Genomic DNA, 26,823 nt, shown 5'->3' with positions numbered 1-26,823 from the left:
TTGGAAGAGTTGATATTCTTTAACTAATTTTGAAGTCCACCAATAAAGCCTTCTAGAGAAAGCCTTTCCCAAATCCTCCATGACGGTAATTCAGTCTTGATGAAACAAAAAAATGAAAGCAGAAGGCTGAGTGCTCCATCTAGAGTACAAAGGAACCAAATTGAAAAAACTGGGAGGGATCCTTTAGCAAAAGGCTTTCTCAGTAATACCCTTCAAATGAGAAATGGATGGGACACAGATGAAACACTATTTTCATTGTTGCAAACTTAGAAATTGCTTCTTGCTAATTGAATTAGAATTCAATTAGAATTTTGGAATGAGAATTAATGAGAATTCTTAGAATTGCTTGGTTCTTAAGAAATTCCTGGAAACTGCTTGCAAGCTTGTTCTGTTTCTCAGATTTATTAACCTAATCATATATACCATTGAGATAATTCAGCCAATCCCCTAGGGACATTAAAGAAATTTTAAAGATCACCTGAAATAGTAACATGGCATCCATTTCTTAATTATTGTTTAGCACAATACACTTAAAATATTCTTCATCTTCCACTATTAATGTAGCATTGGCTGGATTTCAGATGCTGACTATCGGAACATCTCCCATGTTTGTCCTCCAGAAAGCTATGTTCAATAAAGTGTTTGTATTTTGTTGATATTGATATTTTCCTCTCCTTCTTTGCCAGGGCAATAATCAGAGATTTGTTATTTACTACAAAGCTAATGAAATCAAGTTTCTCTCCTGGAATGTCACTGGAGTGGCCATGGGCAGTTAGAGTCTTGCTAAATAAAAGTTGAGTTGAGAATACATTTTGATTGGCTTTAGTGGATAGATTTAGATGGCTCAAAGTCTCATCTGTTTGTAATTAAGCTAAAGTTGAGAATAAATGGTTAGTAATATTCTTACCCTCCAGTATGCTGATACCCTGCATTAAAAGTATTTGGGTAATAACGGAGAAGCAGCAAAAGAAGTTTGTCTGGACGTTTCTTCCAAATCATACAGTTCATATATGACAGTTATTAGGAGTTGCCCCAAATATAATGACAATTATAAGAATTTACACTGACATCACCAAAAACAAGTTTGATGCCAAAAGAAATATTTCTACATTACCAATAATTTTAAAAAAATGCCCATTCCTCATGCTGGAAGAAAAACTAAGTGGTTTATTTAAAAAGATCATCACTGGGACACCTGGGTGGCTCAGTCGGTTAAAGCTTCTGCCTTCAGCTCAGGTCATGATCCATGGTCCTGGGATCGAACCCCCACATCAGGCTCTCTGCTCCACGGGGAGCCTGCTTCCTCCTCTCTCTCTGCCTGCCTCTCTGCCTACTTGTGATCTCTCTGTCAAATAAATAAACAAAATCTTTGAATAAAAAATAAAAGGATCATCATTGTGTGAAGAGACGATCGAAGAGAATATAGTCTGCAAAATGTAAGAAATACAAATGCTAAAGAGGTGTATCACATCATTAATTAATAAAATGTGTTATTTTAAAGTCAAACAGAAAAAGTTAATTATCATATGGAGCTGAAGGCAGTCACTTAGCCAACTGAGCCACCCAGGTGCCCTAAAGATTTGTTTTTTGTGTGATTTTTTTTTCTTACTTTAAATATTAATCACCTCGTATCTAATTGTGTATTTTTCTTTTTTTCATGAATGTTAACTTTTTAATTTAGAAAAAAATCTGCACAATGAAAGCAAAATTAAAAAGTCAAGACTTGCTTCAAGAACAATCAAGAACAATGTCAAGAACAATGAAATTTTCCTTTTTGGCTTATCTCCTCAATATTCATCTCAACTTTTATTTTTTTAAAGCTCTTTAAAATACTGATTTTCATGGTCTTATAAACATATAAAAATAGTCACTCAAGGGTCTTCTACCCTTGTATTCTTTATCTTGAAAAGGTCAGCCAAGCTATCTACAAGTACTGTCAATAATTCTTACAGTAGCTAGAAATTCGGTTTGCCGTGAATGGAGTATCTCTGCTTCTAGCTCATTTTCGCTTTTTCCAACGGTGCTTGTCTTGAGCTATTTCACCTTTTCCTGCCTTGTATCAGAAAACGAGACTTCAAAAATCCCTAGAAATCAATCTAGCTCTTTGTTAATAAATACGTTAAGAAGAGAAGTCATGGAATAATAGTCTTCCAAAGATATTCCCTCGAAATTTTCCCTCTTGGTAAGTAAAGAACCAGGATTCCTTTTCTCTACAGTTGGTCTGGGATTTCAGGAAGACTATTTCTAGTAGTACTAAAGCATTTCTGATATCCAGATATTCTGAGCGAAAAGAGTTTTTATACTAAAAAGAAAAAAGACTCTTAAAACTTGAGTATCTGTAGTCCTGAGTCATTCACTCTAAGTTGAAAAGTAGCTATGCCTGGTGGTCTCTATTGTGAGAAGCTGCAAGAGATTTTTAAAGGATATTCAGAAAACAAAAATGGTAGTGACAGATTGAATTATTTTCTAGGGCAAAAAAATGGATTGGTGAATGCTGAATTGAAAAAAAAACAACAAAAAAACCCCACCCTAAAATAGTTTCCACAAACCAAAATCCTCTATACGCTACAAACCCTCTCTGGCCATATTTAGCAATCCTGTTCCATTTGAAATCCTAGAAGGCTCTGTAAGTACCATCTTTCATCGACATAAATAATTAACTGGAGAAGGACATGCAATATTCATGGTGGGAATTGCAAAAGAAGAGAAATATCCAAAATTGAAAAAAAATGAATCATTTAGCTATAGCATTTCTTTTCTGTATACAATTAATTAGAAAAAACCCTATTTCTTCTGAGCCAATGACAAATGGTGGGTGAGTTAGATCTTGGCACAGATGGACTCTATTTGATGCGTCGTTTGAAACAATAAGGGATTCAATGGTTCAGGTGCATTCTGCCAGGAGGTGGGCATCGGGAGTGGGAAAAGTGAGAATCATGTTTTGCTTTTTTATTTTAAGACCATTCCAATAATAAGGGAACTGTTATTTTGGGAGTCAGAGCAATTGTTCAATTTAGTGTGTTCAATTAAGCGTCACAACCTGGGAATGATTTATATTATTGGAGGTTTTCACTTTTGTGGGAAGAGATTATGGTGATGGGTCCTAGAAAATGACTGAATAAATAAATATTTCTGTTCCTAGCCAATAGGAATAGCAAAGCACAGAGCTTAGGGGTTACTGCATAGTGACATTAATTGATGTCATAAAGGTTTTGTCTAAGAGCATCCCTGAGATGATAAACAAGGGCTGGATACATGACACACAGAGGCAGAAAAATGGGTCGGAAGAACAATACTTCTGTGATATCGTTTCTCTGGTCAGACCCATGGAGTCGATTCGCAGATATTCTTAGTTGTGCCAGAGAAAATCTGGGTTTTTTTTCCCTGACTCTCAAAACCTGTTTGGCAGGAGACCGTGAGAGCTCCAGTACTTCAGAAAGCGAAAGACGATTACTTTCAAATCCAGGAGTCTCATTAGGATTTCTGAGGAAATGAGAAGTGGTTTGACGTTGAGACCGAACTAAGGCTACTGGTGTAGAATTTTAGTGCTAGCTAACCTGCTTACCTTGCTGATGAGGTGAATTCACGGTGAGCTCTCAAAGACCGCATTGTTCATGTGTGGCCCCAAGAACAATGAAGTACAAATTAGCTGTGTCCAATCACTTGGGAAAGCTTATCATTGTCATCAGGCTCTCTGACATTACCTCTCCTGCCCTCTTTCCTTTTAGCTCAGAAATTAAGCCAGGTTTGAGGCAAAGGAAGAGAAGCCCAGGGATTTGACAGCAACTTCTCAAAAGGAAAAAGGAGGTATTGTGTAATGGGAAAAAATTCTGTAGTTTAAAGCTATCTTTGCTAGAGATATCAATTATCCTTTAAAGCATTTAAAAGTGGAATAGTGGGGCGCCTGGGTGGCTCAGTGGGTTAAGCATCTGCCTTCGGCTTGGGTCATGATCTCAGGGTCCTGAGATCGAGCCCCACATTGGGCTCTCTGCTCAGCGGAGATCCTGCTTCCCCCTCTCTCTCTGCCTTCTGCTCTGCCTACTTGTGATCTCTCCCTCTCTATCAAATAAATGAATAAAATCTTTAAAAAAATAAAAATAAAAGTGGAATAGTTTAACTCCTCCTAAATACCTAGGATTCTTCTGTATCTGAGCTATTTCTTAATCACGAAACTTTCTTCCCCTTTTGTGATTATAGGTAAATGTGATCACAATAGAGTCTACGACCTTCAATTAAACATGATACCTCTACCCCAAATGGAATTTACCATCTAGTGTATTTGTGATGAACAACCTAGGGAATAATTTGGGGGTTATTGGAAAGGACATTAAAATATTAGGTATCTGTGATGCTATTTTATACACTGGGTCTGCAACTTAGTAGGGTAACAACTGATACATTGGAATCACCAGAGAATCAGTTGCCCAGGATAGAATTTTTTGGCTAAGTTTTACCATTGTGTTTCCAAAAAGTATCTCATACCTTCATGTAGCCTACAACTCAAAGGTTATAGTTTGAGAAAGAAGTTTAAAAAAACTCTCTACATAATGACTGAGGTTAGACAACTATATAAATAATCTATCTTAATTGATAATCTATACATGAGTACCAAGGACTTTTGAAGGCATCCCAATTCTATCATGGCTATCATTTATTCATGTACTTATTCATTCATCAAACGCACACTAAGCCCTTCATCTGTTTGACACATTTGGTTAGGCATCTTATAAAAACTGCCTGTATTATCTTTTCTAAAGTTCTAGTGTATTGATAGCATTACACTCTGTCTGCAGAAATACTGAATTGCCAAGTTAAACAGAAAGTGGAAAGTTACCAAGCAGCTTGGAAATAGTAAGACAATGAGTAAGAATTTACTAGTATATTTCCAAACCTGTCTACAAGAGAAGCCTCTGCCTTCCACTCACTCAGCCCACTTAGCTGGCAAAATAATGATAGTAACCACAAGTCAACACTTATTTGGTATAAGCTGCATGCTAAATGTTTTGTGTGCATTTGTTTATTTAATGGTCAAATGAGTCTTGCAAAGTTACCATCTTTGCTTTTTGAGTGAGAAAACTAAGGCTTAAAAGTTTAATTAATTTGTTTCCTATCAGGTAACTTAAGTTGGGGGCCAGAATTTGAATCTAAGTCTTCTTAACCTCAAAGCCCATGATTTCCATACATAATGGAAAAATATATATGCATTATGATAGCTTGATGACATTAGCTACTATCTTTTAACTCTTGTTCCATGTTTACTCAACATCCTCTTCCAATTTACTTAGAACCTCCATAAAATGTTTTGTTGTTTTTTTTTGTTGTTTTTTTTTTTTGTTTTTTTTTTTTTTTTTTTTGCAGGAAGATAATATTCCACCAGTGATTCTGAATGGTTGATTCCTGTGGACATTGGGTATTTAAAAAATTATAATCGAACAATTGTACTGTTTGATTTATACCTCTTTCTCTTATGAATTTGATTAATGTGAGTTGGCCTCTCCAATACAGGCATCAGTTCTGAATATATTTACAAATTACTATTTTTTTGTTGTTATTTACAGAATTCAGGACCAGAACCTAGACCATGGTATTTTTGGCATCTAAACAGAATCTCTACCTTATCATTATTTATAGTCTCAGAAATAGTGTAGTAGTTTGGTTTTTGTTTTAAAGATTTTATTTATTTATTTATTTGACAGAGAGAGATCACAAGTAAACAGAGAGGCAGGCAGAGAGGGAGAGGGAAGCAGGCTCCCTGTTGAGCAGAGAGCCTGATGCAGGTCTGGATTCCAGGACCCTTAGACCATGACCTGAGCCGAAGGCAGAGGCTTTAACCCACTGAGCCACCCAGGTGCCCCAGCAGTTGTTTTTGTTTGTTTGTTTGTTTGTTTTTTAGCAATCAAAAATTCACAACAATGTTTCAAGTACAGTGCAAAGAAAGCTTTTATTTTTCCTTTCCTGAACCCTCTTTTTTCTTAAAAGTAGAGATAGTTTATTAAGTATCAGCTGTAGAGTACAGGCTTTCTATCTTCATTGCATTTTATCCTCCTAAGTCCACATATGGTGATAACCATAGTAGCGTATATCTCTTAGGATTTGGGGTCTGGAGTTATTGCATGCAAAATTTTTAGCTTGGTATGATTCACTTTCTCTTTTCCATCTAGGTGAACTTAGCAATCAATAAATCAAAAAAATTTAGGAGACTTTTTGAAGGGCAAGTCAATCGATGTTAAATATTAGTCCAGTCCTGCCATGGACCTAGTGAGCCATGCTTTAGTTTTGTCCCAAGTATTCCAATGGCTTGAAGGTTTTCATCCATTACATGTAAATTCTCCACAGGGCTCTGGAGGACTCAGGTTGCTGTAGACCTGTGTGGGGATAACTGGAGTCCGAATTCTCATACTCAGGGAGAAGGTGGTTGCTGAAAAGTTACAGCTTTCTGTGCCTGACTTCAGACTTACTGCTTCCGAGCTTCTGGAGGCGGGGCCAAGGACGGTGCAGATTCCCCCTGGGTTTCTGTTGCACTCAAACGCTCAAAGCCAGTGTGATACATAGTTAGGAAGATGATGTTTCCGTTTTCATTTTTTTTTTTTATGATCGCCTATTCCCTAGCTTTCATGTACTCAGTTATTTGGATGTACATGTATCTTTAGTTCTATGCAATCGTTTTCTTGCCCCTGTAACCCCTCGTTCTATGCAAGTTTATCACATGAACAACACATAATGCTTTTCAACGCTGCATATTAGTAAATTTTTGCATAAGGCAATCCTTATTTAATGGCTGCTTAATTGTTGGCTGTTATCTTACTGGAGACTCTAGAAAAGTGTCAAATCTGGAAAAAAGTAAGTCGTGTCATGTTTGTGTGTATAATATGCATAACACTATGCATATGGCACAGAGAATTGTGTATAAATACGTCATTTTACTTACATAAGTAAATGACTCAGAGTCTCAGAGTGTAAACAAATCAAGGAGCTAAGTAAATTAAATACTTTGGAAAATTGCGTGTCATGTTTGGGCAACTAACTTTAATTTGTGTGCGGAATTAGGGATTCATACTTGACTTTGGAAAATTGAAAACTGACAGGAAGCCAAAAATCCAGGGAAATACACCTGCCCTGCACTTGGGGATCCAAATGGGGGAGTAGAGCTTTTTAATTGGTAAACATAATTTTCATAAATCCTTCAAACTTCTGCGTTCATTTCCTAGGTCTTCTGTAATGAATACTCCAACGAGGTAGCTTAAAAACCACAGAAATTTATTTGTTCATAGGTGGAAGGCCAGAAGCAAAAAATCAAGGTGTGGGCACGGCCATGTTCTCTCTGAAGGCTCTAGGAAAGGATCCTTCATTGCTATGTTCGCTCCTGTTGGTTGTCAGCAAACCTTGGCCCTCCCTAGGTTATGGATGCTTTATACTCCAAACTCTGCTTCCTTTGTCACGTAGCCTTCTGCCTTGTGTATCTGTGTGTCTCTAGATCACTCTCTTCTATGACAGTAGACGCTGGATTCAGGCCCACTCCTCTCCAGCATGACCTCATCTTAACTAAATTACATCTGCGAAGACTTGAGTTCCAAATGAGGTCACATTCTGAGGCTCTGGGTGGATGTGACTTTGGGGGGGGGGTCACTATTGAACCATACATGCTCCCACCCTGTTTTTGTGGCACACTGACATTCAACTTCCTACTTCTTGCCCTATACAATGAGCATTTTACTGATGAAACAGTTTGTGGATAACTTCATTTGAAGTTGCCCTCTGCAGTCTGAATCTTTGCAGGCATGGTTCTGAGTTTAATATCCCTCCTTTTAGGATACTCTCAGTTCAGCTAAGAGCCAGTTTGTTTTAAAAAAACTGGAGTACAGAGTTTCTCCAACTTTGTACTATCAAGAAATATTTTCATTTTTTTTCTTGCTCATGGGCCCGTGTTTAAAAAATAATTTGTCTATCAAATAAATATAATGATTAATTCAATTTCTCATGAAATTAATCAGTGATCATTTAAAATAGTTCCTAATAAGCAAAGTTCTTTGACACTTAACCAATGTAGACATACATACATAGATACATGCATGAGTTTAGTCAGGCGTTTTGAAATTCTGGAGATAATCAACAAATCATTTTAACTATATCCATTGACATCCAAGGTATGAATTACTGTTCTAAGGATTAATGATGGGATCACAGACTTATGAAAATTGCAGTTAAATTTTCAATTTACTTTAAATGGACAGGGATTCACTGAAACACGGTTCACATCTTGTCATCTATTCTTGAGGAGTATTACAGTTAAGAACTGTGGCTAAATATTAACAGCATACTAGGTAGAAATTAAATGTGCAAAAGCAGGGTACTACTGGTGGCTCAGTCAGTTAAGCACCTGACTCATGGTTTTAGCTCAGGTCATGCTATCAAGGTCCTGAGATTGAGTCCTGCATGGACTCTGCACTCAGTGGGGAGTCTGTTTGGATTCTCTGTCTTTCCCTGCCTCTCCCCCAGCTCTCTCTCTTTTAAATAAATAAGTAAGTAAATAAATCAATAAATCTTTTTAAAAAAATGTGGAAAAGCTTTGCTTTTCCTTCTCCAGATTTGAGATCAGGACATGGGAGGATAGATGGAGAAAGGTAACAAGGAGTTTAAAAAGTGAATGAAAAATGTAATAGCAAGGAATTATAAATATTACCCCTTTTATAATAGTTTACATTTTCCTACAAATTCTAATTTAGAATGCTTCCACGTATTACTTTATTCAATAATGCTAAAATACTGGGTGTGAAATGCTGGTATTATTTCCCATAATTTCACAGATGAGAAAACTGAAATTTGGAGTTGATTCACCAACCCCCCAACACACACACATATCCCACCAGCCAGATAGTACATAACAGAATTAAACTTCCAATCAAAAGTATTGGTATTTGTTCCACTGTCCTTTCCTTTACCACAGTTAACTCTTGGCTAATAGCAATTCCTAAAGCACTGTTCGTCGTATTTTGAACACCGCTACAGGGTCAAAACAGAGCACAAAGCTGAAATTCAAAAAATCTAGGTTCTAATTTCAGCAGTCATCTGGCCTTAGACATTTGTAACCTGGTACGATACTGTTTGTCCTCCTCCTCTGGAGGATTGAGAGAACTTAGCAGAACAAAAATATGAAACAAGATGGCACACCATGTGGGCGGGAAGAGAAGAGAGTGGGGCGTGTGAGTGATAATTTTGAGATGCCTCTAAGGCACGTCTTGTGATTACATTTCCTCAGAGTCCCTTGTTTCCTTTAGTCGTAAATCCCCCTTTTCATTCTGGTTTAAAGAGCTTCTGCTGTAGTTTCATGTGATCAGCAGATGTTGTTCCAAAGACACCATGTTTGTAGTCTAGTAGGGAAGACAGACATAAACCAGCAATCTCATCAAACTTTAAGAATTGAGGAACACCCAAGAAGAATTTTCTGTTAAGGTGCTATCACTCATTTGTCTTTTGCACAATTTACTTCCAGACCTATTCACAATGGGTATTCAGCAAGATTCTGAACTGTGAGGAAGGGCATCCTGTGAAGTCAAGGTGATTGGAAAAGAAGGACAGAATAAGAAGGCTGATTTTAATTCCTTTCCAGTTGGGCAGAGTTGGAGATGATTTGTCTGCCCCCCTCACCCTCCCACTCCCCACGAGGTCGTCTCTTGTTTACTCCCTTTGTATATGAAGTGTTCCCTTGGTTTTCTCTTGGAAGATATTTGGAATAGTTCAAAATAAATCTGTTTTCCTTTCAAGTTTTCTGAACCTGGAGGATACTTTTTTTATTCTAAGATGAAGGAAGAAGGAACATGTGTACATCACACTGGTAGAACGGTGCAACTCACTTAAAATAGAACATAGTTCTTCATCGTTAGGTATATTGTTCACATGGCTGTTGTTCTGGAACTTAGACAGGATGAAGCACAGTGGATGGACAAAACCCATCTGCAGAAAAGGCAATGTATTCAACCGTTTGGATCAAGATTCCCCTGCTAGCAATAAAAAAATGACATTTTTACACGAGGCATAAAACAACTAACAAATGAAGCTATAATCATGGGATTATTAACAAATAAAGTTACTTGAATTTATAGAGCCATAGATCTGTTGGAAAACATTCACGTGGTAAGTAAAAAAAAAAAATTCATATGGATTTATATAAAATTCCACAATGCGTTGAGTGATTTATTACAACTTTATTTGTATTAACCCAGATGGTGCACAATTTGGATATGTAACCCTGCCTATGAGAAATGCTTTATAAATGCCACACATCTCTGTGGTGCCGCAGTGACTGCGTGCCAGGATGGCATTCCACTCCAGAAGGTCCATGCCAACATGAATAAAGAAGGGAAATGACATCTTACTTGTTGGAGTAAAGAAATTGCAGTGCAAACAGTAACAACAATCACGCAATCAGAGAAGCGATTAAGTAGAAAGAATTCCCTCTAAATGGCTGACCCTAGTGGATCCATAAAACATGACCATTACGTCTCGCCCAGACAAAAAGCAACTTTGAAATGACTGTCCTCAAAGTTTCTGCATTAAAAGTCTTTTTATAACCAGCTGTCATTCAGCGATTTATTGCTGGAAAATACCAGAGTGATTTAGTCTTTTTCGTTGGTATCCTTACTGACTTTCAGCTTGGGTACTGGAGAAATTATTCTAGACTGTTTAGTTTCAAATTCTTATATGTAGAGTTACAAAAGTCAAGTGAAAGGGGCCGTTTCTCTACATGCTTTATACTTTAAAAAAAGAAACTTCAGGGTGTCTGTGAACCCGTGAGTGGCTGTTGAAGTGTTTGTGCCTTTTTCTGCTGAGTGGATCTAGAACGAGTAAAGGCCAATCTTGATGAGCCTGTTTCTGCATGGAAAACATGAGGAGGTTACAATTCTCATCCATTTTCTGAGATCTTGGAGGATTTTCTCACAGTAGGAAATTTTTTATTCTTAAGAGAGATCTTCAAGTAAACATATCTTTGAAAAAAAAAGATCATTGAGTCAAGATTTAATTAATCAATTAAGTGTAACATGATAGTTTACTGAATCAAACAGATGGCAACCATTAGTAAGTTAAAGAAAAACTAAATGTACAGGGCAAGACATTTAGAAAATGCCAGTGTTTATGTTTATATATTTTATGCTAAATAAATTAAATGTTTCTGCAGTTGGGGAATGAAAAGACAAAAAGAATATTCTTGCTTATAGGGAATATTTTTCTTATTCTGAAATACTGGTTCATGCACTTATTGTGATTATTCTACCTTAGAACTAGGCTAGGTGATTTTGGCCTGTCAAAAATGAAAGTAATTTGTTGAGAGAAATTCAAGTTAATCTAAAATAACCATGCAGTAAAGAGGGATGGAAATAATGGTAAAACTACTTCTGAAGTTTGACACCTGGATATTCACTATAAAAAAAAGGATACATTTCGAATGACTAACATTTCTTTAAAAATTAGAAGATATATGCACAATGATTAAAATGAACCCAACTACTTTTCTACTATTTTGTTGTCTGGTTGTATTGGTCTTCTAGGGCTTCCATAACAAATTACCACAGCTGTGGTGTCCTAATTTTCCCACAGTCCTCGAGGTCAGAAGTCTGAGGTAAAGGTACCAGTAGGACCATGCTCCTTCTAAAGGCACTAGGGAGCACTCTGTTCCTCACACATTCCAGCTTCTGGTGGCCCTAGGCATTGCTTGCCTTCTGGTGGATTTACTCTAGTGTCTCCTACTGTTGACTTCAGATGATCTTCTTTTCTGTGTGTATCTCTTTTTGTCCCCTGTTATGATACTCTTATTGGACTTAAGGTCCATTATAATCCAAAATGATCTCATCTCTAACCATAACTTAATCACATCTGCAAAGACCGTATTTCCAAACAAGGTCACATTCTGAGGTCCTCAGTGGACATGAATCTTTGGGGGGCATTATTCAACCTACCACAATGGTATCTTAATTTTTCATGAATCATCTATCCCTCTCTGAGCCACCTAGTAGGATAATTAGAAAGAAGGACAATCCATCTTCCCCTGAGTGATGGTATTTAAGCTTGTATAACTCCAACTGGATATTAAATCTATAGCTTAGACTGCTTTGAGGTTTTCATTGTTGTTGAAGACTCAACTAAAATGCGTCCTGGTTGCACACTATCATCTTCTATAGCAAAGGACTGCTGTGCACACATGAATTATTATCTGCTTTTACCGTGGTGGATTGTGTTACTCCCCATGACCTTGCTGATGAGTTTCGGCAAAGCTAAGGCATTTCAAAACTTGTCATGTACTCTTTACAAGTGACTAAAAAGATTTAGGGATTAGGTGCTAAATTCACTTCCTATGGGAAGATATTGCCAAGTTTTTTTTTATAAGTAACAATCTAAAAAATATTAGACATTAGATCACAGAAGCTACTTTTATTTTGGAGGGCTGTTTGGTGATAGTCCTGTCTAACATGTGAAATCATGGCTCATAAAGCTGTGTTGTAGAAATCAATAAGCCTATAATTAAGAAATCTGTTATATATATTTAAAATTGATGTTTGACATATTTAAAGTTGTGGTAATCTGGAGAAAAGCATACACTGCATCATAATTTTCATCTGATGTCTACGTATATATCTACAGACAAATGTTTAGTAATGTACTTGCTTACTAACGGAAAGACATACATAAAGAGCAATGACAAGTCCTGAATTGAGTCTAAATCTTGCTTTTTACTTAAAGAATGTTCTGGATAACTTTTCCACATTTCCTTCTGCGAAACCCAGTCCCAACTGGCATAGTGCCTACATAGAAGATAAAAACAGTGGGAAGACATTCTTCAGAATTACTGATATTTCTGCCTATCTCTGTTAAAAACATCTTCTGTCTACAAGATGAAGTAAAGCAGAAATAAATATATTTCCATGTCCCTAAAACACTGGTGATTGTCCACTCAGTTTGTCCTAATAGATTTTTACTGTCCCAGTTGCCCATAATAAGTAAAGAATAATGAGAAATATAGATTTTATTTACCTATTCATCTTTATATATACCAAGGGGAAGATACAGTAATTTAACGTAGGTGGATAGCTAACTGTTTTGAACTTTCCAGTTAAATTAGCCATTTAAACATAAGGTTTTTTTAGTATTCCTTTCTAAATATAAATATAAAACTATTTGAATATATTTTTCATATATTACAACTAAGTTCAATAATATCCATATTCAACAGTGAGTGGAATGATAACACTGGATACGATTATTGATCTAACAATATGTGAAGCAGACATATGTGAGTATAAAAACATCAAAAAAACAGGGGCACCTGGATGGATCCATTGGTTAAGTGGCCAACTTGATTTTGGCTCAGATTATGATCTCAAGTCCCATGTTGGGCTCTGTGCTCAGCATGGAATCTGCTTAAGAATTCTCTCTCTTGGGGCACCTGGGTGGCTCAGTGGGTTAAAGCCTCTGCCTTCAGCTCAGGTCATGATCTCAGGGTCCTGGGATGGAGCCCCGCATCAGGCTCTCTGCTCAGCGGAGAGCCTGCTTCCTCCTCTCTCTCTCTCTGCCTGCCTCTCCGCCTACTTGTGATCTCTGTCTGTCAAATAAAAAAAAAAAAAAAAAAGAATTCTCTCTCTTCCTCTTCTACTGTTCATCCCCCTGCTCTCTCTCCCTCTCTAAAATAAATAAATAAATAAATCTTGAAACAGTTAAAAAATAACCATCTCATTAATTTAATATCAAATTTCAGAAATTGATATAAATGTTTTATATGTAAAAGATAGCATAAAAATTTGAATAAGCTCAATTTCTTTTCAGTATTTTGGGTAAGACCACTACCCTCTTTTTCAGTATTAGTTTTATAAGTATAAGCCATTAACATCAATTTGTACAACCCACTGATCCCATGTTGACAGAATATTGGACTCTCAGGGTTTGAAGGAATTTAAAGACCATCAAATTCCCTCAGAGCAGTTGTTCAGATTTGATCATTCAGTGATGAAAAACTATATCTCTTAGGACAGATTCTTCCATTTGCCCAAAGTTGATTATTAAAAACATGTTCCATAAGAAGCAAAGATTGGAACAATTTCAATGCCATGGATGCTCTAAATCCAAAACTTTCCATTTTGTCTGTGACTCTTAAACATGGCATCCAGACGAAATGATTTGTTTATTTATTTTATTATTTTTTTAAAAGATTTTATTTATTTATTTGACAGAGAGAGATCACAAGTAGGCAGAGGGGGGGTGGGAAGCAGGCTCCCCGCTGAGCAGAGAGCCCAATGTGGGGCTCCATCCCAGGACCCTGAGATCATGACCTGAGTCGAAGGCAGAGGCTTAACCCACTGAGCCACCCAGGCACCCCCAAACGATTTATTTTAACTGGGCCAATACCAGAATCCAGTGTAGTGAAATCACATTCCTCTTTTTATGTCCTACATACCTATTAATAGTATAAGAAAATGTTTTAATTAAATTTTAAATTTAATACTGTAAAATTTACTTTTTTTTGTTGTAAGATTCTATGAGCATTGACATATTGGCACATAACCACCATGATCTCCAGATACAGAATGTTTTATCAGTCTCAAAACATGACCTCTTGCAACCAGCTTCTTCCCGACCACTAATCCATGACAACCACTGCTCTCTTCCCCCTACCATAGTGTTGTCTTTTCTAGAGTATCGTATAAATGAAATCATATATTTGCAGCTTTTGAGTCTGGTTTCTTTCATTTAGTATAATACATGAGAGATTCATCTACATTGTTGAATATGTGTTACTTTTTGTTGCTGAGTAGTTTTCTATTATAAGGATGTATCATACTTTTTTTTTTATCCTTTCACCAGTTGAAGGGCAATTGGGTTGTTTTCCGTTTTTGGCAATAATCAACAAAGCTGCTGAAACATCCACATACAGTTTTTTGTGTGAATATAAGTTTTCATTTCTCTTGAGTGAAAACTTGTGGAGCAGGAAGCTGGGTCATATGGTAATGATATATTTAACTTTGTTAGAAACTGAAAAACTACCTTGCAAGTTTGTTGTACCGTTTTTCATTACCACCAACAGTGTATGAGTCCCACAACTTTGTTCCTCTTTTAAAAACTGTTTTGGTTATTCTAATACATTTGTCATTCCACATATGTTTTAGAATAAACTTGCTGATATCTACAAAATAATCTTCAAGGCTTTTGATTGGGATTGAGTTAATTTTGTAGATCATTTGGAGAGAATTGATTGTGATATTAATATTGATATTGAATCTTCCATTCTATAAGCACAGTATATATATTTGAAACTCTAAGTTAAGAACACCTTAGAGAAATAAAAAGAGTATAGGGAAAGGAACTTTTCATTAAACATTCATTGCTCTACATGTATTTGAAATTGATTGGCTAGACTACGTTCTCCCACATCTGATTTGAAAATCAGTAAGGATACCATCAAAAAGTCTGAATCACTCTAGTATTTTATGGTAATACATACAAAACTCTAAGAAATCGATAAAAACTTCTTGAACTAATTAACAAGTTTAGAAAAGTCACAGGGTACACGTAAATATACAAAACCAATCATGTTTCTATGTACTGGTGATGAACAGGTGGGAATTGAACTTTGAGGCAATATTATATTGCAATAGCACCAAAAACTGAAATAGTTACATATATATCTCACAAAATATGTACAGAATCTAAAATTCTCTGATGGAGATAGAGACCAGATCTGTTGAATTTATATTGAATCCTTATTAAATTAAACTGAGAAACCTTGCAGTTCTGTGACCTAAGCCAGCCTTATTTGTGAAGGTGGCTTACAATTAAGTCCTTTGGTACTGATACTAGGAAGAGGAAAGACAGGGATGTATGAAAATAAATTACACAAATGAGAGCAAACAAAAGCTATGTATTCTGATTCATTACAGCAAGAGATTCGACCATCATCACTCGTGCTTGGTAGAGACTCAGAGGCAGAGAGGGGTTTGGGAACGTCATATGGTGAGAAAAGGGGAAGGTTTCATGTATGTTCTGGCAGAAGGTTGTTGGCATGGGGAAACTGGTGGTGGATACACTAGAAAGAGGGCATTCTATGTGATCGATTTCAGGAGCATACTTGGCTTTCTCATATTGGTTCTGAGTTGGAAGCATGGGCAAAAGGATGAGGAAGCTGGCAGTCATGCCCAAGTCTTGACTGTTTGGGACCCATTGTTGAGAGACTGGCATTTAGCTTTCTGGGTTGGTTACTACAGAGATTGTGGGTTAGAGTTCTGTTGCCATATATGTTCTGGCCATTGTCCATTTGTATATTCATCTCTCAGACGACATTCTGAAGAGAAGAGACTGGAAGTCCTCAGCCAGCTAAACACACAGGGAAAGGATATTCTAGGCCTAAAATACAGCTTTGCAAAAACAGAGAATCCTGTTTTATGTCTTGAAGGAATGATTGCAAGTTCTACAAACCCTAAAAATGGTGCAGTGGTGATATTACATAGCATACACATTACAAAAATACAACAAATTCTGTATTTTATTTGTAAAAAACCTCATCTCTCTACATTTTCCTTTGTATTTTCCTTATTTTGAGATTGAGATTGCTGCCAGGGACTTATGCATTCTATTTTTAATCCCCTCCACACATGGATGATACTCTTATATATATATTTTTTAATTTTTTATTTATTTTCAGCGTAACAGTATTCATTGTTTTTTCACCACACCCAGTGCTCCATGCAATCTGTGCCCTCCCTAATACCCACCACCTGGTTCCCCCACCCTCCCACCCCGCCCCTTCAAAACCCTCATATATTTTAACGATACTGCCAATCATTTGAATTTATAAAAGTCCCGGCTCCTCTCCCCACACAGGAGTTATTCAGTCCATACAAAGCTAGCTCAACTGTCAAATTCTAAAATAGTCATTAAATGGTCATCAGGTTCTCTGTAGCTGTACTTTGTAGAACTAGGCAGACAATAATCAGTTCTATTGTATATTATCAAAGGCAAAATTTGATACCAGATTATGTTCCATTCTCCATAATGAGGAACAGTTATGAACACTGCTGGTTAGAAGAATTATTTACAACAAAACTGTAGAATGCTCATCATTTGGAGAGCTCAACTGTTGCCCTGGCTTCTATTCGATAGCTTCTGAGATATTTCTACTTTGATTTCTTTTCATGGCTTGCCAACATTTTACTTTTGAACCTCTTGTGACTCTTTTTTATTTTTTCTTCAGATTCTCATGATCTATTTAAAATCTGAGATAAGTAAATTAATAAAGTGGCTTTTACCTTAAGGAAGTGAGAGAAAATCTTCCTTACCATTACATGAAATTTGAAAGATACTTGATAGTTTTTTTTTTCCCCCTTACAATACCTGTGTTACCCAAAGAGAGAGCAGAAGACTTTCTGTCTTCCCTGGCCCAGTTTCTGTACTTACCTTGTTTTCCGGCAACACCTTCCAGGTAAACTTTTCAATAACTGCCTCCCTTTCCACCATGATTAGAGGTACGCAGCATCTAGCTCATGCTTACACCATTTTTCAACACTAGAAGTGAAGTGACGCTCTGGTCTTGGGTAACTCATGTTGGCACCTTACTTTTTCATACTGCCCAAACATCGATCAGACACATATCCTGATTATCTACTATGGGGTATAATCAGAGCCACAGCTGAGATATCCCAATGCATACACTGGGAATAACAGAAGGAGAGTAGAACTTTTACCTGCTGTTAGAAGTGGCTATAGTCAGACACTCAGCTATACCCATATATGTATATATGGGTCCTGGCATGCTTCTAGGGCTGAGACCAAACCACTTCCATAAATGGGTAATGTCTATGCACGGCCCTGGTTCATGGTTCATGCGCAACCCCCTCCAGTCTGAGGTCCTCACTTCAGGCCTAGTTTTAGCATCTTTCAGAGTGTCAGAAAACCCCAGTATCAAGTCCACACAGGGGAAATGAGAAGCTTCAACTGTGGACATACAGTTTTCCCTATGGCTCTTACTAGGACAACAACTGAAGAACACTGTTCTTCAACATCAGTGCTTGCTGGGATAGTTGCTTTTTCAATATGCATGTGGAGCACCAACACAACACCCTGAGCTGAGTGTGACAAAATCTTACAGAGTTCTGCTTTATGATTCTTTGGGTAGGAAGGAAAGAAAGTCAAATCTTCAGTCATCTTCCGGGTTTCATTACTCATCATGCACACATGCTTGAATGAGATCATACCTGTCTCCACATTAACAGGAAATCACATTTAGTTTCCTTATGATCTATATCTATACTTAGATAAAAACACATTTTTTTTCCTCATGAAAACTTTATAGGAATATAACTTTGCCTAAAATAGGGACCAAGTTGTATGTGATCTGTCATATCAAGCAGCTCTCATGAATCACAGTGCCCAAAACATCTGTGTTTCAAAAGAGGACTCAGGCTTTTATATACAGAATTATAAATCTTGCTCTATCCTTTCCCTCAAACAATGAAGCAGTTTGTCTTAGAGATGAATCGATGACTCCACATCTGAGATAACAGCTATTATACCTCTTAAACTCCTAGCTATGGAGACTAAAGCAACAACAACAACAATAACAACTTACAGCAGGCCAAGACAACGAAGTTATTTGCACCATAATTATGTGTGTGTGTCTGTGGCACAATCATATTCTAAAAGGCAAGAAGGGGTTGAATTCATAATTGTGTCCCTAGAATCCCATTGAGTACTGTCGTGACTCTGAATAAATGCTCATGGAATAAATGTATAAGTTAAACCTATTTCCCTCACCCTTGGACCCCAAACCTACCCCCCTTTTTTTCTTTTATCCCATTATTTAGGTCTTAATCATCCCATTATCTTTTCCCCAACTGGTCTCTTCTTCTCCCAAATGCTGTCTTTGGTTGAGACTCTCAGTGTTTTGTGCCTGTGGTGTAATGACAGTCTCCTACTCAGTTTCTTTGCATCTCCCTATCAGAGTGCACAGTGCTCCTGGTTATCTTACTCTCATGGAAATCTGACCTTCTTACCCCTGGTCTTAAAAACCTTCCAAAATGTCGCCATGGTTTGCCCAGTGATTTCAAACCTGTTTGTTTGTTTATTTGTTGTTGTTGTTGTTGTTTTCAGAACCCTAGGACTTCAGGGTAATGATTACAGTATTCCACATTGTTCAAATCTAACCTTTTAAAACGTATATGCTATTTTTATTTATTTTTTAAAGTATTTTATTTATTTATTTGACAGAGGGAGAGAGATCACAAGCAGGCAGAGAGGCAGGCAGAGACAGAGAGAGAGAGGTGAGCAGGCTCCCCGCTGAGCAGAGAGCGTGATGTGGGGCTTGATCCCAAGACCCTGAGATCATGACCTGAGCCAAAGGCAGAGGTTTAACCCACTGAGCCACCCAGGTGCCCCTATATATGCTATTTTTAAAACTGATGCCAGAACTACCCTTTCTGGGAAGATTCTTCTCCTAAGAACAACTAAAAACTCTGTGCATTATATCTAAAGCAAACATAAGAAGACTCAGAAGAGAGAGGGAAGAAGTAGGGCAGGCTATGAACCCCCTAAACCCACAACATGGCCTTGTGGTGTGTTCCCTGGGTTTTCCTTTTGCCTCATATATCTCGCACTTAAAGCTAAAGAAGTAGGCAACTTGGAAATGCCAAAAGGCAGGGACAAAAAAATTCTCCAACAAAACCTTCACTCTCTAGCCATAAGACCAGCAAAGGGGAAATCCAGATAGACAAAAAACTTTTGGAAAATGATCTTTCTGCTTTAGCAAGTTATCACAGAGAAAAACATGGTCCCTCTCCAATCCATGCTGGCAAAAGCCAAATGGGAAGCTCAAATGTCAACCCTCATAAGCCTGTAGCAAAACATCTTAAACACTAAATACTGGTGGGTGGTGTCAGAGAAAGCCAAGTAGGATGCTGAGACTCTCATATCCACTAGGTAACAAATGACTCCCCACATGATGTCAATGGAGTCCACATGGGGAGCTTGGATTTCTTTCTCCATTGAGCAGTAAGATTGCAACTCTCCATATCACCACTGGGGGAGTGACAAAGAGGCTTAGTGGAGAGTTGCGATTTTCACCACTGCCCAGCTGTAATGAAGCTAATGCCCTTTCTTGTGCTGTTAGTGTAGGCAATGTGCAGAGCAGTACCAAGGCATTCTTACCTCTCCTAGTCAGGAAAGTATCAGTGGAGGCCTAGCTGGCAGTTGGAACTTCCACTTCCACCTGGTAGTAACAAGGAAACCTCATCTCTGGTGCTAATGGATGCTGAATGGGGAATCTGCTCCTCTACTCTCACCAGGAACTAATGAGGCAGAACCACCCCAAACCCTTTCCATGCCAAGGCAGTGTCAAAGGAAGCAAGTTAAAACAAAAGATTTAAATAAGAGCCAGAAATCATTACATAATAACCAAAATGTTCACGTTTCCTTTGAAAACTACTTTTTAAACTGCAAACCATGAAGATACCAAAAGTGAATGGAAAAAGACGATAAGACAATATTGAAATGACAGGGAAATTAGAATTACCTGACAAAGCAGCCATCATAAAAATACCTCCATAAACAATTCTAAGCCTTCTTGAAACATGTGGAAAATAAGATGTTTTGGTAAAAAAAACAGAAAATATAAGGAACCAAATGGAGATTTCAGAACTGAAAATACAATAAGCAAAATAAAATACTCAGTGGATGGGCTTAATATCAGAGTGGACTGGACAGAAGAAAGCATTAATTAACTTGAAGATAAAACAATGGAAATGACAAAATCTGAATGAAAGAGAGAAAATAGACTGGGGGAAAAAAAAAACAACTCAGAAAGGAAGAGACACTTGGGGACCCATGAGACTACACCAAACAATCTAAGAGTTACATAAAGTCTCAAAAACAATGTAAGAGTTACACAATCAAAGTCTCAAAAAGACTAAAAGAGAGAAGGTGGGACTTAAAAAGTACTCACAGAAATATGGTGAAAATTCCCCAAATTTGGCAGAATTCATAAATCTACAAATTGAAGAATCTGAGCAAATTCCAAACAGGATAAACCCAAAAAATGTACACACAGAAACATTATAGTCAAATTTCTAAAAACTGAAGACCTAGAAAAAAAAATCTTGAAAGCAGCAAGAGAAAAAGCATCTCACCTACAGGAGAAAAACAACTTCATTAGTTGTAGATTTCTGTCTTTGAACCATGGAGGCTAGAAGGAAGCGACACACATTTGTCAAGGGCTAAGAGAATGAACTTTCAATCCAGAATCCTATATCCAGCAAAAATATCTTTTAGGAATGAAGTAGTACTCAAGATTTCTCAAGTGGAGAAAAACTAAGAGGACTTGCCACCGGTAGACTTTTCCCTAAAAGAACCGATAAAGGAAATTCTATAAACTGAAAGAAAACAACAAACAAAGGAATTTTGGAACACATATAAGGAAGAAATAATATGGTAAACAAAAGCAGGGGTAAATACCACTCTTTCGTCCTTCTCCTTCTCCTGAATTCTAAGGCAATTATATTAAACAAGGGAGGTTAAAGGAATATAAAAAAAGATACATTTTCTATACTTAAATTGAACTGGTAAAATGATGAAACCATAAGTATTTTACATGTATATGTAATATATATATATATAAAATAATATCTCAAGCAACTACTTAAAAAACTATACAAAGAGAAAGAGCCATTATGGATTATAGACAAACATTATAGATAAATCAAAAATGGAATTCTCAAAATGATACAAGCAACCCATAGGAAGGCAAGAAAAGAAATCAAAGGCACTAATGATACATCAGCGGGTTAGATAACCTGAGTTAAAGACTTGAGAAAAGACCAAAAGCATAAAGCTCCTAAAATAAAACATTGACAGTAAACTCCTTGACATTGTGTTTAGCAAATTATTATTTTGGATTTCACACCAAAAGGAAAGGCAACCAAATAAAAAATAAACCAGTGGGGCTACATCAAACTGAAAGCTTTTGTACAGAAAAGTAAGCTATCAATAAAAGAAAATCTATGTAATGGTCGAAAATATTTGCAAATCAAGTGTTCAACAAATAATTAAGGCCTAAAACATATTAAGAACTCATACAACTCAATGGCAAAAGAAGTGGCTGAGTTTTAATATGAGAAAAGGAGATAAATAGACAAAAAAGACATACAAATGGCCAACAGGCACATGAAAAGTTGTTCAACATCACTAATCATCAGGGAAATTTGAATTGAAATCACAGTGAGATCTAGCCTCACCTGGTAAGATGGCTATTATCAAAAAGATAAGGATTGTCTATCAGAAAGACAAGTGTTGATAAGGAGATGAAGAAAAGGAAACCTTTGTACACTCTTGGTGGAAATGTACACTCATACAGCTATACTGGAAAACAGTATGGAGGTTGCTCAAAAAATAAAAATAGAGCTACCATCTACTCTAGCAATCCTACTTCTAGGTATATATCCAAAGGAAATGCTATCAACCTTACATTGATAGCTGTATTACCATGTTCATTGCAGCATTATTTACAATAGCTAAAGTATGGAAATAACTTAAATGTCTACCAATGAGTGAATGAATTAAGAAAACGTGGAATACATATACTATGGAATATTATTCAGCCTTACAAAGTAGGAAATCCTGCCATTTGTGGCAACATGGATAAACCTGGAAGACATCATATTTAGTAAATTAGCCAGGAAGAAAAAGACAAATACTGCATGATATCACTTATATATGGAATTAAAAAAAAAAGTTAAACTCATAGAAACAGAGTAGAATGGTGGTTGCCAGGGGTTGGGGGGGTGGGAGAAATTGGGAGAGACTGATCAAAGGGGATAAACTTACAGTATAAGATGAATTAGGTATGAGGATCTAATGTATAGCATGGTGACTATAGTTGATAATACTGTATTTTTTATTTGAAATTTGCTAAGCGAGTAGAACTCAAGTGTTCTCAAAAAAGAAAAAAAATTAGAAAGTTAAACATGTGCCATGATGGCTGTGCTAACTAATTCAATTGTGAAAATCTTTTAATAGTGTACACATATATCAAATCATTGTTTTACACTTTAAATATAGTGTGACTTTGTCAATTATATCCAAATAAAGGTAAAAAAAGAAAATGTGACCCAACTACCGCTTCTATAAGAAATTTATTTCAAATGCAACCATTTAAGTAGAGTGAAAGTAAGAAGAGGAAGAAAGTCAATCATAGGAAAATTAATCAAAAGAAAGTAGGAGTGGCTTTCTACTTTTATATTATTATTATTATTACACTTACTACTATTACTATGATATTAATAATAAAAACGTGGACTTCAGAGGAAAGAGAATTACCAGAGAAACAAAAGGACATTATGTAGTAATGCAAGAATCAGTTCACAAGAAGACAACAATCCTAAGCATGTCTGTACCAATCAATAGCCTCACAAAATATGTGAAGCAAAAACTGATAGAATAGAAAGAAGAAATAGATAAATCCACAGCTATAGTTGAAGATCTCAATCTCTCTTTCTCTCTCCTTCAGTTTTGATAGAACTAGACTAAAAAACAAATAAGGATATAAAATAACTCATCAAATTATGGGATTTAATTGGCATTTATAGAACATTCTACCCAATGACAGCAGACTACCCATTCTTTCTAACTGTCCAGAGAACATGTACCAATGTGGACCACATTCTAAACCATAAACAAACTGAACAAATTTAAAATAATTGAAGTCCTACACTGTGTTCTGTAATGACAATGGAATCAAACTAGAAATCAATAACAGAAAAATAGCAGGAATATCTCCAAACACTTGGAAACTAAACAGCACATGTAAATGATCTATGGATCGAAAAGAAAGTCTCAAGGGAAGGTAAAAAAATACATTAGGTTGAATGAAAATGAAAATACAACATACCAAAACTTGTGGGATGCAGTAAAAGCAGTCTTTTTTTTTTTTTAAGATTTTATTTATTTATTTGACAGAGATCACAAGTAGGCAGAGAGGCAGGCAGAGAGAGGAGGAAAGCAGGCTCCCTGCTGAGCAGAGAGCCCAATGCGGGGCTCGATGCCAGGACCCTGAGATCATGACCTGAGCTGAAGGCAGAGGCTTAACCCACTGAGCCACCCAGGCGCCCCAGTCAAAGCAGTCTTGAAAAGGAAATTTATATCACTAAATGTATATATTAGACCCTGAGATCATGATCTGAGCCAAAGGCAGAGGCTTAACCCACTGAGCCACCTAGGTGCCCCACTAAATGTATATATTAGAGAAGAAAAGTCTCAGACAAATAATCCAGTCTCCTCTCTCAAGAACCTGGAAGAAGAAGAGCAAAAGCAGGTCAAAACAAGCAGAGGAAAGTGTTGGCTCGAAAGTTCCTTAGGAGCATCCTCTGTAATCTGAAACTGACCCCCATATGCAGAGGGAGAGGAGAGACCTGAGAAAGTCTTCCAGTTTTATGAATCTTTCCAAATTTGAAAAGATTCATAAAATTGACAGGCCTCTGGACAGACAAAAAAGAGAGGAGGCACAAATTACCATCAAGAATGAAAAAAAAAAAGGTATCACTAGAGACTGTTCGGACATCAAACGAACACTAAGAGAATGCTACAGACAACTCTACATGCATAAATTTCACAAGGTAGATGAAATGGACCAATTTCTCAAAAACACAAACTACCACAACTCATCCAGTCAGAAACTGATCATATAAATAGCTCTATACTATTAAGGAAATTGAACTTGTTATGTTAAAACTCCAAAAAAGGAAATCTTCAGGCTCAGATGGTTTCACTGAAACCATGGTGGACTGAAATCTACCAAACATTTAAAGAAGAATTAGCACAAATTCGACATAATCTTTTCCAGAGAGTAGAAGAGGGGAATTACTTGTATGAAGCTAGTATTAACCTGATATCAAAACCAGATAAAGCAGTACTATTAACAAACAAATACAAAGAAAACTAAAGGCCACTATTATAGAATTTAGTGATACAAAAAAAGAACTATATACAATGACTAAGCTGTTTCAGTTTATGAAATTCAATTAATATAATCTACCATATTAAAAGGTTAAAGAAGAAAAATCATATGATCATGTCAACTGACATAGAAAAAAGCATTTAACAAAATTCAACAAGCTTTCTTGATATAAAAAAATTCTCTGCAAATTAAGAATAGAGGAAACCTTCCTCAACTTGATAAAAAAAATCACTAAAAACCTAGAGCTAACATTATACTCAATTCAAAAGACTGATTGCTTTCCCTCTGAAACTGGGAACAAGGTAAAAGGGTTTATTCTCATCGCTGTTTTTCAAGACAGCACTAGAAATCTTAGTCAGGATAATAGGGGAAAAAAGGGAATGAGATCATCTAGATTGGAAAAAAGAAAAAGAAGTACAACTGTCCCTGTTTGAAAATGTCATAATTGTCATGTAAAAAATCCCAAATAATCTACAAAAAACCTCTTAGAACTAACAAATTAGCTCAAAAATGTCACAGGAGATAAACACGTGAAAATCAACCACATTACTGTATACTAACAGAAACATATAGAACCTGAAATTCAAAACACAATCCTTTTATAATTGCTCCAAAGAAAATGAAACACATAAGACTTCATCTAACAAAACATGTGTAGGAACTGTATCCTAGAAACAAGATGCTGTTGGAAAGATACTGTGTTCATGGATTGGAAGTCTCAATATTATAAAGATGCCAGTTAACCTCAATTGATCTATAGTTTGAATGCAATTCCTATAAAAATTCCTGGAATATTCTGTATAAGCATAGACAGACTTATTCTAATACCTATAATGGAAGCATAGGGCCTGGAAGAAAGGAAATGGATTTGAGTAACACAAATGAAGTAGTAGGACTCAATCTAATTGATTTCAAGACTGTATAATCAAGGCAGTGTGATATTGGTGAAGAGATAGACACATAGATCAATGGGACCGCATCGAGAGCCCAGAAATAAACCCAACAAAAATTCCCCTAATTGATTTTTGACCAAGATGCAAAAGCAACTTCATGAAGTGGAGATAGCTTTTTCAACTAATGGTCCTGGAGTAGTTGCACATCCACAGGCAAAACTTAGCTCAAACCAAATCACAGACTTAAATGTAAAAGGTAAAATGACAAAATTTTTAGGAAAAAAAATATAGGGGAAGAGCTTCATGAGCTAGGACAAAGTGACAAGTTCTTATACTAGATACCAAAAGCACAATTTTTTTTTAAAGATTTTATTTATTTATTTGACAGACAGAGATCACAAGTAGGCAGAGAGGCAGGCAGAGAGAGAGAGGAGAAAGCAGGCTCCCAGCGGAGCAGAGAGCCCAATGTAGGGCTCGATTCCAGAACTCTGGGATCATGACCTGAACCGAAGGCAGAGGCTTTAACCCACTGAGCCACCCCAGCACCCCAAAAGCACAATCTTTTAAAGAAAAAAATCTTTTTAAAGAAAAAATGATGAATTAGACCTCATCAGAATTAAAATTTTGCTCATGCAAAAGACTCTCTTAAGTGGATGAAAATACGAGCTGTAGGTTGAAAGAAAAATATTTGAAAGCTACATATCTGACAAAGGATCAGGACCTACAATATATAAAGAATTCTCAAAGTTAAACAGTAATCCCGCAATAATCCAATTAGAAAATGGACAAAAGACGTGAAGAAACATGAACTTGAAGAGAATATACAGATGGCAAATAAGCACAGAAAAAAGATGTTCAACACTATTACACATTAGGGAAATGTAAGCTACTTTGAGTACAAGTGTTTGGGAGGACATGATGAGATTTTATTACATACCTACCAGAAGGGCCAAC

The sequence above is a fragment of the Martes martes genome (assembly GCF_963455335.1).
Source record: "Martes martes genome assembly, chromosome: 13".
Taxonomy (NCBI): domain Eukaryota; kingdom Metazoa; phylum Chordata; class Mammalia; order Carnivora; family Mustelidae; genus Martes; species Martes martes.
The sequence above is the reverse complement of the archived record's forward strand: the minus strand, read 5'-3'. Positions refer to the sequence as shown.